Source organism: Narcine bancroftii, chromosome 3 (assembly GCF_036971445.1).
Source record: "Narcine bancroftii isolate sNarBan1 chromosome 3, sNarBan1.hap1, whole genome shotgun sequence".
NCBI lineage: Eukaryota > Metazoa > Chordata > Chondrichthyes > Torpediniformes > Narcinidae > Narcine > Narcine bancroftii.
In genome coordinates this window covers 36069922-36088021 of record NC_091471.1, presented here as the reverse complement: position 1 = coordinate 36088021, position 18100 = coordinate 36069922, and the positions used below count along the sequence as shown (strand labels likewise).

The window sequence follows — 18100 nt, the reverse complement described above, 5'->3', positions numbered from 1 at the left end:
GAATTAAAGAGCTTTAGCCAGAGCAAAGGTATTTGAGTGAGCAACCCTTCAACATTAACTGCTGGAATGGAGCCACAGGGATCAAAACACTGTTAATTAGTTTCTTAGCAAAAATAGAATTCATCTGAATATTTTATTAATATAGAAATGGACACCTGCAGGCCAACACACAGTAAAGTAGCCAGCTTAACTAAACCGAAAACTGAAATTAAATAGACTACAAGAAATATTTCAAATTTGTTGATGCTTTTATAGTTTTTAATTCCAGAGCTAAGTTTGTGCAAAAGTTGGACATCTACTGTACTCTGCAAGCAGTTGGATCATTTTAAGTTTAAGCTGTTAATGAGCCTTGTGGAATATGTGAACAGAGATTGTGAGTACAGGTAGTCAATGCGCCAGGGGCAAACCTGATCCTGTCATCAAATGATATCTGTTTATTTGTACTTTCCAGAGGAAATGCTTTAGTAAAATGTAAAAGAGCCACTCTCTTTAATCCAATGTACTGGCTTTTCCCTTCTACTGGACTGCTGTTCTAAACATCAGGATGGAATTTCTAGCCAATCAATGTACACTAGTTGACAGACAGCATTTTTGGGGATCACAGTTCTTGGAACAGCAAATTTAATAACATTGGTTCAACCCCAATTAACTAAGAATCCTCTGACTGATTTAAAAGAAAATCTGAAGAGTTTACTCTTTTTCCATTCTTTTGCTCACACTCCAGGCATTCATACTCCAGGCATCAGTGAGCGTCACTTTTGAAAGAACAGCATATCCTCAATTTGTGAGACCCAGTGCTAAGGATGGAGACACTGTTCTCATCAGTGCTGTGTTGCGTCACACACCTCTGGGCTATGCTTGCTATCGCTGGAGGTAACAGAAACCTCTTGACCTTTACATAGACAGTAAATGCAGGGAGGTGCAGCAATTAAAGTGGAAAGGAAATCACAAGTCTTTTTATCAGACTGAAAGAAGAATGCCTTTTTAAAACAACAGTTTGGAAAAGTAGTGCTTTGTGCTAATGTGGTGGAAATATCAGAAGAACATGGAGAAAAAGAAGACTGGTGAGATTAGCACTTAACATTTCAATTATTTCATCTAAATTAGCAGATGACTTAAGATAAAATAGTTTCTTGCTAAGATAAATTAAACTATTTGTGCTATTTGACGTTATGAAATGTGTTATGAGAGCCTCCTTCAGAAACTCACGAGCCATGGGATCCATGGAAACTTGCTTGTGTGGATTAAAAATTGGCTTGCAGGTAGAAAGCAGAGAGCAGTAGTGGAGGGAAAATATTCTTCCTGGAGGTCAATGACTAGTGGAATATTGCGGGGATCTGTCTGGGACCCCTGCTCTTCGTGATTTTTATAAATGACCTGGATGAAGAGGTGGAAGGATGGATCAGTAAATTTGTGGATGAGGAGAAGGTTGGAGGAGTTGTGGATGGAGCTGAAGGTTGTCAAAGTTTACAAGAGAATATAACCACAAAGAGCAGGTGTCTCAGAAGAGATCCTTTGTCAATAGTAGGAAAGTTGTAATCACCCATTACCTCAATCCTGTATTTCCTGCACTCCACTAGTCCCTGACCTCCAGGCAAAAAATACTTTCATTCCACTATTATTCTCTGCTTTCTACCTGCAATCTAATTTTTTAACCACACAGCCAAAGTTCCATGGATCCCACGCCTCATGACTTTCTGAACGATTCTCTCATGGGGTACCTTGTCAAATGTCTTACTAAAAGGCATGTAGAACATATCTACTGCCCTATCCTCATCAATGTTTTTGTTACCGCCTCAAAAAACTCAATTAGGCTCGTGTGGCACGACTTTCCCTTCACAAAGCCATGCTGACTATCCTTGAGTGGCCTTGATTTCTCCAAATGCTCATAGATCCTATCCTTAAGAATCCAGTCCATTAGTGTGCACTCCACTGATGTAAGACTCACCAGTCTATAATTTCCAGGATTCTCCCTATTACCTTATTTAAACAAGGGGACAACATTTGCTATTCTCTAATCCTCCAGCCCCTCCCCTGTGGCCAAAGAGGACTCAAAAATCATAGCCACTGCTCCTCTTCTCTCACTTCCCACAGCAACCTTGAGTATATCACATCCGGCTACTGTAACAGAGATACAAGCTCACACTCGACTGGAGGGAGAACTAACTCTTTTATTAGCTTACAACACAGGTAGGGGTCATGAACAGACTTCAGAGAGGTTCTGGGTTTAGGCAGAAAACCAGGGTTATATACGGGCCCCTGGGGGAGGGGGGCCAGAGGTCAGGACCAGTCATCAGTACAGGACACCTCTAGTGAATCCCAGTTCACTGCAGCTACAGAGACTTGTCAATTTTAATGTTTTTCAGATGATTCAACGCTTTTATTTGGGAGAGAGGCGGGTGATGTGGAGGAAGGGGGATGATGAGGAGGGAGGGATTAGGTTATATACCACATCTATTGTCTTCTACATACTGAATGTATTGTGGTTTTAAAATTTTAAATAAAATATTCAAAAAAAAGAAGATCCAACACTTCCTCTTCCTTAATCTCAACACTGACCAGTACACAGGCTTGTTCTATTCCGACCTCACCCTGATCAAGGTACTTTTCTCTTGTGAATACTGAAGCAAGGTATTCATTTAGGACCTCCCCGACCTCCTCTGCCTCTAGGCACACATTGCCTCATTTATCCTTCATCCTCATCATCCTTCTGTCTTTCTTAATCCTGCATGCCAAGACCTTCTCATGCCCACTTTGAGCTTTCCTAAGTCCTTTCTTAAGCTCCTTCCTGGCTACCATATACTTCTCATGAGTCCTTTCTGTTTCCTGCTTCCTTCTTCATTTTGATTAGATGCTTCATCTGCTTCGTTAACCACAGTTCCCTTTTCCTACTATCTTTTCCCTGTCCCATTAGGACAAAAATATCTTGAACCCAGAACAACTGGTCCCTAAACCTCCTGCACATTCATTCTGTGCTTTCACCCTCGAACATGTTTCCGATTTATTTTCACTAGATCTTGTCTCATCCCATCGTAATTAGCCCTTCCCCAATTAAACACTTTCCCATTTTGTCTTCTTTTATCCTTGTCATAGCTATGCTAAAACTCGGAATTGTGGTCACTCTCACGAAAATACTCCCCCACTGAGAGGTCCGTTACCTGACCAGGTTCATTACCTAGAATTTGATCCAGTATGGCCTCTCCTCTCGTCAGATGGTCCACATGCTGTGTCAGGAATCCTTCTTGTATGCACCTGACAAATTCAGCCCCATCTATCCATCTTGCAGTCAGGAAATGCCAGTCAATAATAGGGAAGTTGAAAACACCCATAACCTCAACCCTGTATTTCCTGCACTCTTCTAAAATCTGCCTGTTTATATCTGCTCTTCTATGTCCCCAGGGCTTTTTGAAGGTCTATAGACTACTCCTAGTACAATGATTGCTCCCTTCCTATTTATTTCAATTCATTGAGTACTGGAAATAGTCAGATTAAACATCTAGAAGGAGCAGCAATAACCTTTAACACCATGTCTTTAACACATTAAAATGTCCCAGGGTGCTTCACAGGAATATTAACAAAGATAATGAGCAGATCAGCAAGAAGTCAGTAGGGAGTTGGAGAGGTATAGAAAGGAAGTTCCAGAGATTGGTTTTGGTTAGCCGAAGGCATGGCTAATAGTCATGAATCAATTAAACTCAGGGATGAGCAAGTTGCTAGGAGTGAAGAAGGGCAGATACCTGATGGTGCTGGGCTGGAAGACATCAGGGATCAGGAGAGACCAGAGAATTGTAAGCAAGAACAAGACTTTTAAAAAGGTAATGTTCCTTATCAGGAAAAAAAACAAGGGTAAGGTTGATGAGTGAACTCGAAACTTGACCTTTCTCCATCTGAATTAGTGGAGGAAATCAGGTGAATTACTTTCTAGACGTGTACTCCAATTGGCAGATGATCTAGTGCAGGCAACGCACATGTTGCATGGTGTCACAAACCTGTTATCCAGACGTAGAATTGAAGAGATAAATATCATACATTTTGGAAAATATGGAGCCCATATTTACAAATTGTTGTTATTAAAATTTCAATGAATCTCAAACATTCCCTTTTTCTTTTAGGTCTCTATAAATATTTATATATTTAAAGTATCGAAAAGTGAAGTTCTCCTGTTGTCGTTTTCTTGACCCCTCTTATTTTTCTTTTATTGATTTGTAGGGGATTGGGGGGAGGGGGTGGGGGGGATTAATAGGAGATTTTTTTTCTTTCTTTTGTATTTCTTTACTCTTTTTTCCTTTTTATAAAATGTCACATGTGTTTGGATTAAGTTTGAAATATTGTAATATGTTTGCTAAATGGTTTCAATTTAAGTAAAGCTTTAAAAAAAGACATAGAAAACTACAGACCTAATTCCAGTAAATGGTACAACAGATGGACTGAAGGGCCTGTTTTGGTGCTGGGCTCAAACCTGGGAAAAATCTTCACTATAATATATTTTTTTAAATGGTTTATGTGAACTAAACATTTGTGGAACTAAATCTTTGTGCCGCTGATACAACCTGTGTTTTTTTAATTGAAGGCTTTCCTGTCATGTACTCTGAGACATGGATACTGTTCACAGATCACAAAGGCTGATTAATTCTGTCTCAGAGTACAGTGATTAGTGATTGTTCTTTATCATCTTTGTTACCTTCTCATTAAAGTGAAACAATTTAAAACCCCACTCCTTTGTGAGATTTCTGAAAGGTTCACTGAGGTGGTTGAAGGTGGAATGCTAATTATAATTGACGAGAGAGGCTACCCGCAGTACCACCAGATCTGTGTTGTCTTGCCTGTTTGAATGAGCATGCTCAAGGTTCAATTGCTCAGATTTTCAATGTGTACAGAACAATACAGACTGGATTGTTGGCAAAATTTTCAGCCTGTACTGATCTTGGTCAGAATGCTAAAATGGTCAATCCAGCGACCCTGAGCTAGAGTAGACAAATATCAGCAATATTCTTGATCCTGGTCTCCCCGTTCCCTTCAGAATCAGAATTTATTGTCATGAGCAAGTCATGAAATTTGGAGATTTGTGGCAGCACCTCAGTGCAAATGTTCAGATAAATCACTTTTACAACCGCAATTTTTTTTTAAATTGCACAAAAAGTAAGGCAGTGTCTTTGGTTCATTGATTATTCAGGAATCTGATGGCAGTGGGGAAGAAGCTGTCCTTGTGCAGCTGAGAGCTTGTCTTTAGGCCCCTGAACCTTTTCCTCGATGGTAGCAGAATGAAGAGGGTGTGGCCTGGGTGGTGGGGGCCTTTGAGGATAGAGACTGTTTTTTTTTAAGACACTGCCTCATGTAGATGCCCTTGATGGAGTGAATTCTTGTGCCTGTGAAGTTGCAGGGCGAGTTAACAACTCTGGAGTTTTTTCTTGTCCTGAGAATTGACGCCTCCATACCAGGCAGTGATGCATACAACAAGAATGTTCTCCACAGTGCATCTGTAGAAGTTTTCAAGAGTGTTCGGGGACTTCCCTTCCAATGTCCCTGAGCTAGAGAGGACAAAGATCAGCAGTACTCCTAATGCTGGTCACCCTGTTCCCTTCCATCTTCATTTGAGGATGCCATTTTTAGTTCCCTACGGTCATATGAGGCTCCAGCATAATTGCTAAGAGCAAGGCATTAGTTAGCACTGACAATTCTGAAACCATAAGCTAAATATCACTACAAATAAAGTTTCCTAATGCTTTCCAAATAAATTTGAACCCTGAATGAGGATAAGGTGTGTTCGTGTTCAAAAATAGTAATGGGGAAAGATTTGTTGGATTGGGCATCTATGTAAGTCGAAACATTTCCTTTCACTTCAACTTTGAGTTACAGGGAAAGGTTGTGCAGGAATATTAACAGAGCGTAGAAGATTGAGGGGGGACTTGATAGAGGTGTTTAAGATTTTAAAAGGGACAGACAGAGTAAATGTGGATAGGCTTTTTCAATTAAGAGTGGGGGAGATTCAAACTAGAGGGCATGGTTTAAGATTGAAGGGGAAAATTATAAGGGGAAATTTCTTTACGCAAAGGGTGGTAGGGATGTGGAATGAGCTTCCGGCAGATGTGGTTGAGGCGGGATCATTGGTTACATTTAAAGAAAGACTCGATAGTTACATGGAGAGGAGAGGAGTGGAGGGGTATGGACCGGGTGCTGGTCAGTGGGACTAGGAGGGTGGGGATTTGTTACGGCATGGACTAGTAAGACCAAACTGGCCTGTTCTGTGCTGTAAGTGGTTATATGGTTAACTTTAAACTATGAAACTTTCAACTATGTTGTTAAATGTGAGGAAGGGAAAATGGAAGATGAGATTTTTTTTATTTAAATGGAAAGTGAATGCAACATGCTGCCATGCAGTAGGGCTTGGGAGTGCAGGTGCAGCAGACTACCACGAAGGCAAATGGAATGTTGGCCTTCATTGCTGGAGGGACTGAATTTAGGAGCAGGGAGGTTATGCTGCAACTGTACAAGGTAATGGTGAGGAAGTCTGGGAACTGTGTGCAGTTCTGGTCTCCTTACTTGAGGATGGTCATACTGGCTTTGGAGGCGGTGTAGAAGAGTCGTCAGTGATGGTATTTTGGAATTTAGAAGAATGAGAGGGGATCTGATAGAAATGTATAAAATTATGAAAGCCATAGGTAAGCTTACTATTGGTGGGGGAGACTAGAACTAGAGGACATAGCATTAATAGAGGACATTCAAGGTAATAGATTTAGGACAGAGATGATGAAGAACTGCTTTTCCCAGAGGGTGATGAATCTATGGAATTTGCTGCCCATTGAAGCAGTGGAGGCTACTTCAGTAAATATATTTAGGACAAGGTTGAATAATTTTTACATAGTAGAGGAATTAAGGGATATGGGGAAAAGGGAAGTAGGTGGAGATGAGCCATGATCTCATTGAATGGTGGAGAGCTCGACGGCCCAGATGGCCGACTCTTGCTCTTATATCTTATGTTCTTAAATAAAAGATGTTAAAGGGCACCATGGACTCTGGTGATTGCAATAATTCTATTTAAGAATAGAGGGAAACAAAGTAAATGATAGAGAAAGAAAAAAGAATGAATTACAGTTTAATTAAGTGCAGGGAGCAAAGAAACAGAGGGGAAAGGTGAATTCTTGAAGATTGGAAGAAAAAGAAATTGCCAAGTCATATGAGCAGCTTGGCTTTACAAAAAGGTAGGGTACAAAAGCAAAGGACTAGGGAATATAAATTTTTAAAGTGCTGTTTGGCCTTCAGCTGGAGAGTTGTGCCCAGTTTGGATTGTTACATTTTGGAGCCTCAGACAGAGTGCACAAGAAAGTGACTGAAATAACACCAAGAATGGGGGATTCAGCAGAATGGAGAGACTTGGAAATGACTACCCAAAGTGAAGAAATTTAATGGGAGATTTAGTAAAAGTATTCAAATGTCACGAAGCATTTTGAAAGAACAGATACAACTGAAAGGAAAGTAGCACTAGTCTATTCCACTGCTGTTATTCCTGGCAAGTGCTTCTGAATTTTTATCGAAACAGGGTGTGCATCTCACACTTCAGCATTTTAACTAAATTTGGAGATTTAAGCATCAAGAAACTGGTATTTGGCATCAAGGGAGAAACTTTTATTGATGTCTGCATCATGTCCAAATTCATTCAAAATCCTCTGAAAATAAAGCACACCTCTCCTACATACTTACTTGCGTAAAGACCTAAACAATATTCAATCCAATATAATATCTGTATTGCACAAGTGACAGCCAATCTCGAGGAGAGAATCTAAACCCTTAATCTTGATATTCAATGACATTACCATCAAGTCCCTCACTAACAGTATCTTGCTACTGATCAGAACTGAGCAGACAAATAAATGCTGGGACTGGAAACACAGATGAGAGGCAGAATATCCAGCAGTAAGTATTTCTCTAATTGTAATTGTAATTGTAAAATTGTAAAAGGCATATACCATGAATATCATGGATGCTCTCTGATTTCCTAGATGAGCGTGGCTTCAACAAAACTCAAGACGTTTTGACAATCACCGTCAATCACCTATGAACTTCTTTCAATGGAAATATTATCTCTATCCACTCCATCTCGACTCTTCAATATTTTAAATACCTTTTTCAGGTCCCCTCTCAACCTCATGTGCCCAAGAGAAAATGATCACAGCTTCTCCTGTCTATCCACATTTCCCTGAAATGAGGATATTGAGAATAATTGCTTCCTCCTCTTCAAAATCATGTCACGGTAATAAATATTAATATTCACAATAGTACTGCAATGAATATCAGTCCAGGATTTTAGGCTCAAGTATTTGGATAGGGGCTTGAACCTAACTCATGAGAGAACTGCAGCTGATACCTTAATATTCTGAAGATCCAGGTCAACTTTGCAAAAACTGATCTTTTTTTGACCACCTGGTGATGAGAGTCACAGAATTATATAGCCTTTGGCTGTGTGTGTGCTGAAAATACTTCCCCAACGTGTGTCCATGCTTCTGAGGAGAGATTATTCCCTGACTGATGTCAGAGACTGTGTGTCATGCTAATTCTTGTGTTTGCTAACAGTATTCATACATTCATCTGCTTCTTCCTCTTGTATAAGGAAGCAACACCTCTTTCCACCTCAATATCTAGCCTTCATCACTCTGTCCTTTCTAACAGGTTACCACGAACTGCCCTTTCCTGTATGAACTTGGGATGTGGCATCATCTTCCACCGGCATCCCAACCTCCTCCAGAGCTCTCAGATCAAGACCCTTCAATCATCCTACCTTCTTGCACAGAACACCAGCACTATACCAGCAGATCACTTAATGGATGAGCGCTCTTTTCTGTGATCCAGTGTTCCACCTCTCCTTTGCCTCTTCTCCATTATCCATTGTGTCCATTGTCTATCTGAGCTAGTCCCACTTGCCTGCATTTGGCTCCCCATTACCTGTTCAAATATCTCCTAAATGCTGTACTTGTAATTATACCCACGATTGGTACACTACACTCTGAACATTAATTCCATCCACCAGCAACCCACCATGGATATTGTATCATTTGCAAAATTTGTCACAAGACTATTCCAATAACAATTCCCAAATCCATAACCTACTTCCAAGACCAAATACAGCAGGCATATAGAAACATCATCACCTGCAGATTCTCTTTTACGTCACAATATCCTGACTTGGAGATGAATCACCATTGTTTTCTTGAGTTTAATTTCTGGAACTTTCTGTGAATAACACCATGGGAGTACCATCACCAGTAAAACTACAGTGGTTCAAGAAATTGGCTCAGTGCTACTTTCCTAACACCACCTGGTGAGACCCAAAAGAACCGGCCTTGTCATCACTATTCGCATCTCAGTAATGAAGAATAAAAAAGAAAATGTTGTAAACTTTCAGCAGATCTGTGAAGAAAGAAACTGTTAATTTTTCAGGTTGAGGACATTTCATTGGACATACCTAACTTTGGTTTGCAGTGGGTGCTTGTCTAGACATCGGTATACTAGGGCCAAGCTATGGATGTGTGATAATGCTTATATAATTCACCCATAGAAAACAAGCAAGTACTTTGCATTTAAATGAACAATTTCATTAATAAAATGAATGCCTTCTAAGGTTACATGCCAAAAGGTTCAGAAATTTAGGGGCAATGTAACTCAACCTGTCTGCATTTGAAAACCGATCTACAAGGGAAAATAATCTGTTATGACTTCAATCTACCAGTCATTTAAAACTCTTCTTTTCTTTCTTTCTTCTTTGGCTTGGCTTCGCGGACGAAGATTTATGGAGGGGGGTAAAAGTCCACGTCAGCTGCAGGCTCGATTGTGGCTGACAAATCCGATGCGGGACAGGCAGACACGGTTGCAGCGGTTGCAGGGGATAATTGGTGGGTTGGGGTTGGGTTATGGGTTTTTCCTCCTTTGTCTTTTGTCAGTGAGGTGGGCTCTGCGGTCTTCTTCAAAGGAGGTTGCTGCCCGCCGAACTGTGAGGCGCCAAGATGCACGGTTTGAGGCGATATCAGCCCACTGGCGGTGGTCAATGTGGCAGGCACCAAGAGATTTCTTTAGGCAGTCCTTGTACCTCTTCTTTGGTGCACCTGTGTCACGGTGGCCAGTGGAGAGCTCGCCATAGAACACGATCTTGGGAAGGCGATGGTCCTCCATTCTGGAGACGTGACCCACCCAGCGCAGAAATATCATCTTGCAAAGGATGGGTGAATCCCTGGAATTAACAGGTGGTGATAACTGGATCATTAGAAGTACTTAAAGTGAAGGTAGATGAATATTTGAGGAATAGAGAGATATGGAAAAATCTGCAGCACAGAAGAGGTCAACATTGTTCCACCTAGAATTATAAATTCCGTGTGGAATGAGCTTCCGGGAGAAATAGTGGCGGCGGAGTCAATTGTATTATTTAAGAAAAGGTTGGACAGGTATATGGATGAGAAGAAGATGAAGGGTTATGGGCATTGTGCAGGGAGGTGGGACTAGAGTGGGGTGTTTGGTTTGGTGCGGACTAGAAGGGCCTAATGGCCTGTTTCCGTGCTGTAATTGTTATGTTATGTTAAAAGGTTGGACAGGCTGATAGCTTTATTCTACTCAGACTTTCTTGTGTTCTTGTGTTCTCTCCTGGTCTGGCTGTTGACTTTAGGCCGACAGCTATGTGGTTGATTGTTAATTGCTCTCTGATATGTTGAAGCAAACTGCAGTTCAGGGTAAAATGCAGAATGGGCAATGAATATTCAGTGCTAACCTCAACAGTGGCAACCACCATCCCATCAACCTGTTTTATGTATCTGTATTCGAGCATTGACTTGACTTTGTCAACTCTTGGCTCTATTACTCCAATCTGTCCCTCATTTGCTTTGGAAGATCCCTATTTCCACCTCTTTCTACACTAAGGCCAATCAGAGCCACTCTTCATTGCTACAAAGTGGTTTGACGTACTCAGCATATACATTTCCAAATCCTGATTCTCATCTAAAATTCACTCCACAATCCTATTCCATCCAAGCTCTCTAAAATTCCAGACCAAGTCTCAGAGTATAGGCAGCACTCTGCTGTTTCCAGTTAACCCTTTGACACTCCCTCCGCTCTTCCATCCAACGACTGGTTTCCCAGAATCATCATTCAGTCTTCTGAGGTTCCTTGACTATTCATACATCTGCCTCTTCTCATTTTCGATACTTTTAGCACTCATCTGCTTGAACCCATGGAGTCAACTCCTGTATTAATTTTTTCTGCTCAATGTTTATGCTCTTCTTTCTTTGTAAAGCTCTTTTGTAGATTTCTGTATGATGCCGTGTTACACAAATTATTGTTATTTTTATATTATTCATATGTACAAATAAAAAGTGGTAGTGGCCTTAACTTGATTGGAATGAGTGCACAATATTCCTGGTGGAAGAGCCTGGCTCATTTGAATTTGGGATATCATTTTTGTGCCTTCCATCCAAATCTAGTAGGACATCTTCAGGAGGAACAGTAGACATTGCTGGAAATTCATCACTGGCATAATGTATCACAGAGACACAGCAAAGAAAGATATATATTTAAAACATTAATATAAACATTCATATAAAAATAGACATAAAGCATGGTAGCAGACCCAAGCTGCCCAACTGCACCCAGTTGACCTACAACCCCCGTACATTTTGAAGGGTGGAAGGAAACCGGAGCACCCAGAGGAAACCCACAGAGACTCAGGGAGAATGTACAAACTCCTTGCAGATGTTAACCATGCCACCCCAAGAATTATTATATTAAGAAAGAAATTGCATGTATTCCAACAGGTGCATTCCAGTTCCTCGAGGCTTCTGAAGAATCTTCCAAAACATATTACTTTTCCAAAGAATGGGGTTTAAAGGAAAAATGCAACAGCCTTGCTATGAATGGCCTAATTCTGCTCCTCAGTGTTGTCTTCTGCCACCATGCTACAGCTGTTGCTCATGTGGTTTCTCAAATGGGTTTGGTTTCAATAAAAATAATACCATAGAGCCAGGTACATCACTGGACACTGACTTTTCATGTTAATTAGACTCCCATCTGACTGTATCAAAGTCTCTCACATAGAACATAATGAAGATAAAATGTTGCTGTTGTGATAGAGTATTTAGAGGTGGTTTGGGAGGAATTGTTCGAGCAGCTTGCACACACACATTTTAAGACACAGAATATTTGCAGGACTTTTGCAGAGTGCTTTTTGCAAGAGGCAACAAAGTATCAAGAGCAGCTTGCCTGGGAGAGCATGTGATCTTTGCAGGCACAGGAGAACAGTTTTGTTCTCAGAGAGGGAGGGTGTGAAACAGAGAGGAGAGAGATAGAAATCTGTTCCAGAAGAACAAATTGGCAAACTTTGGAAGGCTGCCTGGTCAAAGACTGGCGGTGTGGAAGGTGACCTGAAAGAAAGAGGATCATCTGGAGAAACCTGAGGGGGGAAAGTTTCGTCAGCAAGACTGATTGAGAAGGAATCAGTTGCGGATGTCCTGGAAAAGGAATCTCTCTCTGAAAACCAGTAAGAACCCTCCTGAGTGGTAACCATTTGCCTGTTAAGCACTAAAGACTGGTGAACTTTGTAAATGCTAACTTCTGTGCACAGTACAAGAATTGTCTGCAACCAGTGAGATTGGTCTGTGATCCAAAAAACCCTTTTCTAATATTAAATATAGATTACACACACACAACTGCTCTTAGTATTAGAGAGGGGATTAACTAGTTAGGTAGGTTAAGTAATAAGTTAAAGTTTAATTCTGTTTTCTTGTTCAAATATAATTAAAAACTACTTTTGTTTAAGTCACCCTGTGTGGTGGTGCATATCTAGTGCTGCTGGTTTTCCAGGCACCAGCTTTAAGTTAGCTTGCAAAAATTCCAGACACAATAGTTTGCAAAAAAAAAAACCCAATTAACTAATAAATCATCAAATTGTAATGTTCAAATCCTAAACAACGAGCCCCCATAAAATGTTACGGAGTCCAGAGGACCCCAGAAACCAGCTGCAATAGATATGCACCACAACACAGGGTTACTTAAACAAAAGTAATTTTTAAGTATATTTGAATCTGTGATGTGATGTTGCAAGTCTACATAACTTTGGTTAGACCAAACTTGGAATATTGTGTTCACTTCTCGACACCTCCTTACAAGAAGGATGTACGCTTTAGAGAGAGTGCAAAGGAGACTTACCAAGATGTGGCCTGGATTGGAAAATGTGTCCTACAAGGCAAAGTTTTTCTCTTTGGAGTAAAGAAGGATGAGAGGTGGCTTAATAGAAGTCTACAAGATTATGAGAGGCATAAATAAAGTGGATAGCCAACCTCTTTTTCCTGGGGTGAGAAATTTTAGGGGGGATGTCGGGGTAAGTTCTTTTTTACACAGAGAGTAGTGGATGCCTGGAATATATTGCCATGAGTGGTGGTGGAGGTTGGTACAATAGGGACATTTAAAAGACTCTTGGACATCCACCTGGAAAATAAGGACTCATATGTTCAAATGCTGTTTATTGACTTCAATTGGGCATTCAACACAATCATACCTCAGTACCTGATAAGGAAGTTGAGACTGCTGGGTCTAAACACCTCCTTCTGCAATTGTATTTTTAACTTTCTGTCGGGGAGACCTCAAGCAGCCTGGATCGGTAACAACACTTCCAAGGCCATCACACTGAGCATGGGGGCCCCCCAGGGCTGTGTGCTTAGCCCACTGCTGTTCACTCTACTGACCATGACTATGCAGCTAAACACAGCTCAAACCATATCATCAAATTCACTGACAACATGACCGTGATGGGCCTTATTAGTAACATTGAGGAGTCAGTGTACAGAGATGAGGTGCAGTCACTAACGGATTGGTGCAGAGAAAACAACTTGTATCTGAACATTAATAAAACAAAAGAGATGGTTGTTGACTTAAGTGGGGCCTGGGGGGACCACGCTCCACTGACCATTGAGGTCGTCAAGAGTATCAAGTTCCTTAGAGTGCACTTGGTGGAGAATCTCACCTGGTCCCTTAACACCAGCTCCATAGCCAAGAAAGCCCAGCAGTGCCTCTAATTTCTGTGAAGGCTGAGGAAAGTTCATCTCCCACCCTCCATCCTCATTGCATTCTACAGAGGACGTATTGAGTGCAACTGAATCACCACCTGGTTTAGAAGCTGTACCACCTTGGACTGCAAGACCCTGCAGAGGATAGTGAAGTCAGCGGAAAAGATCATTAGGTCTCTCTTCCTACCATGAAGGACATCTACAACACTCGATGCAGGCGAAAGGCAACAAACATTGTGAAGGACTCCACACACCCCTCATGTAAACCTCCTTTCTGCCACCTGATAGGAGGTACCAAAGCACTCAGGCAACAGTTTATCCCCCAAGCCATCAGGCTCCTGAATTCCCAGAATATATGTGGATAATGTACTGTGGACTTTTACTGTATATGCCTTAACATTTTAACGTGTTTAACTTCTATTCTAACTTATATTGTTTTATTTATGTAAATATACTTCGTGGTCCTGGAGGAACACTATCTTGTCTTTACCATGCGAGCATGTTTTTGAACGATCAATAAAGGTGACTTGACTTGACATGGATGTAAGAAAAATAGTGGGTCATGGGTGTGAGGTAGGGAAGGTTTAGATTGTTGAATAGGTTTATATAGGTTGGCACGACATTTTGGGCCAAAGGGCCTGCACTGTGCTGCAATGTTCTATGTTCTTTGTTCTTAACTAGTGCTGTGACAATGTTAGGTAATGTGATGTTACAGAGACAATCTAGTTAATGAAGTCCCGTCCCATGCATCAATAACTTGGCATGCAATTTGTTCACGTTGGCTTACTGTTATGTCTTCCAAGTATAATATTTAATCTGTGTTAACATGCAATTCACTGAGTGCAGTCCAGTCATTGTTTACTTCATGTACTGAGGTGGTTGGAGATCTGAGGTATTGCTTAGACATTTCCCCATCTGTAAGGTGATCCCAGCACCATAAATAATGGAGAGACCCAAAGCCTAATGATAGGGTTTGTACTTCTGGGCTCTTTTTACACTCTGCTTTCTCTTCGAATCACATGACCCTTTGAGAGTAGTAATTTTTCATGAGGAGCTGTGTGCCAGCTATGCAGGAAAGAACGGAAAACAACTTGTTGTATGAATGTGACAAGGAGGATAAAGGGTAAGAAAGAAAATTGAAAATGACCCCAACATGAAAGACAAGAAGAAAAAATCAAAGGAGCATTTAGATGAAGATTTAGAGGAAGAAGAGTTAGTGGAGAAAAGGAAGAAAAAGAAATCATCATCAAATGAAGAGTCAAACAAAAGGTCCAAGTCAAAGGGTTCAGTTGAAGATGTTGAAGATGATGAAGACGAACCTAGGAAAGGGAAGAAAAATGCAAAAAGATCCAAGAAGGAATCTGATGATAGTGAAAAAGAAAAAAAGGAAAAGAAAAAAGGGAAAGGAGAGAAATCAAAAGGAAAAAAGTCCAAGAAAGGATATGACTATCAAGAAATCTATGAGCAAGAACTTATGAGCTACTGCACCGAGTCATCAGATGACGGGGAGCATCCATACCACAAGAAGAAAGGTCATTCTTACACCAATGTCTTATTAACTATGTTTATTGCTTTCAATTCACTGTATGAATGTGACAAGGAGGATAAAGGTGCTATTTTCTATGGGGCACTGTCCCACTTAACTAAACTGAATTTAGGAAGAAAGGGAAATATATAAATCAAACCAGAGGTCTGGAAGATCCTTTAGATGAATGAAGTGTTCCATATAAAATATTCTGGAGACTGCCACAGTAATGCATGCACTTTGAGTTTTGAGTATTTTCCAGTCTTTAGTCAGATTTCTGGCAACTGTATATTTTTTAAAGAATTAATCTTTTCTTATTTCTGTCTCATTCGAATCACCCAGCTGTTGTTTTACAGCCAAACTTAAGAGCTGCACTATAAGATGGAAGGCTAAATACAGGTATATTATTCTGTATAATCAAAGGTCAAGTGGATAGAGTAATGCAAACTTGATGCACCATAATTTTCACATTCTCGTGCCTTTTCAAAAATGTTCAGGAGACAACTTTCTCATTCCACAAGAGATTGTAATACTTTGTTCTTTGTGGGTATTTATTCTAATATAACAGTTTCCATTTGGTATGGGCTGCAGTGCATTTTTCCTCAGATTATGCTCTGTCAGCATGAATTTCTTGCTCTTCACAAATTATAGAGTCTAATGTCACTTTTTGACTCAGACTAATGCAGTATTTTACATATAAAAATGATCTGTAAACATAGACTCCCCTACAGAGAGGATAACTTCCAATCTAGAGTGCCTTGTTTGGATCATCATGAGAAATAAATTAATTTTGACTTCCTAATGAAATTTGGTCAGCAGCATGGATCATCCATCCTAATGCAGTGTCCTTTATTAACATAGGGTTTCTCCTTAAGTGCTATTTCCTGTAGGATGTTTGTAAGCATTGCTCATGTATCTATTCTCATGTAATTTTCTGTACAAACGCAGATTGCTTATTGAGATTATTGATTCTAATAGTTTTTTTTTCCCATAACTAAAGATGTCAATAGTATTTTATTTGAGTACAGATTTGAGAATAACTTTCGACATGAGTGCATATGGCAGTACAGTAGCTCTGGGGAGGGGTAGAGGAGTTGGTGGAGTTTGGCTTGCAGAGGGAGCAGGAGAGTGTAATAGCTAATAGGGCTTAGCATGGCACAGAGCACACTTGCAAAAATTTGGACAATTTTATAATTTTTGAAGGAGGAGAAGAAGATATGAGGGAGACTTGAAAATGTTGGAGAATTCAAGTTTAAAGGCAGGAAAAAAAACATTTGGAAGGGTTTCAGTGGTAGTGAGGGTGAAGGAAATGATTAAGGGATTATGTAACATCGGTAGAATGAAGCAGACTTAGTGATGGATGAATATGTGTTCAAAGCTCAAGTCTGCGTTGAACAGCGCATCGGGTTTTCCCAGCCTGGTGCAGCCTGAGTGAGGGGCCAGGTGATCAGTCCCAATGAACAGTTTGTGCTGGGGATGAGAAGTGGCTGCATCAGCTTCTTCAAATTTCCTTAGACAGAATTGTGACTCCTCCAGTTTGATGTGACATGGCTGGTCTTGTAAGAGCTCCAACTAATGATCAAGAGACACGATTTCAATTCCCATGCAGTAGTTAGGAATTTCAATTTAGTTAATTAAAGAATTAAACAGTAATGAAGACTGAATCAAAAACCAAAAATAAAATCAGATTTGAGATCTATGCAAAAATGCTGAAAATATTCAACAGGTTAAGCAACATCTGTTTAGAGAGAAACAAAGTTCATGTTTCAGATTGATGACCTTGTATCAAAACTGACTAAACAGAACTTTTGCTCATTATTCACTGATGTCTTCTTGAGAAGAAAATCTGCCATTCTTTACCCATCTTGATATATATATATGTGTGTATAATATATATATATATATTCAGGCCTACAGAAACATGATTCTTCTTATGTCTTTATTCCTTGGAGTTTCAGACGATGAAGATGGATTTAATAGAAGTATCCAAAATGATGAAGGGCAATTGCAAGCAGGCTTTTTTTCACTGAGGTTAGGTGAGATAAAAACTACCTGACATGAGTTAAAAGTGAGATTTTTAAAGAGAAGTTTGGGGCAACTTCTTCATGCAGAGAGTGGTGAGTATATGGAACAAGCTGCCAACTGAAGTGGTGAATGCAGACTCGATTTTGACATTTAAGAAAAATATGGATGGGAGGAGTATGGAGGGCTATGGCCTGGGTGCAGGTCAATAGGTCTAGGGAGAAAAATAGTTTGTCATGATCCAGATGGGTCGAAGGATCTATTTCTGTTCTTTAGTTCTAAAACAAGCCCCTCCACTCAGCTCACTACCTTCTGAAGGGAAATTAGAGATTGGCATAAGTTCTGGCCTTGCCATTTATGCCTATATCTCTTGAATAAATAATAATAATAAATAAATATCCATAGACAAGGTTCAGGTCAAACAAAGTGGTGGAGAGGTAGAGCTATTCATTGCCCTTTAACGGGTGAAATCTGCAGTGCTATGTCTTCAGCCTGCTGATAATAAAGAGTACAGAAT

General features: G+C 40.3%; 1 protein-coding gene across 1 annotated transcript in view; it reads left to right on the top strand.

The window, feature by feature from the left end:
- Nucleotides 1-18100, top strand: part of loxhd1a (lipoxygenase homology PLAT domains 1a) — a 221516-nt gene that overhangs the window by 44131 nt on the left and 159285 nt on the right. The gene's annotated exons all lie outside the window — the stretch shown is intronic.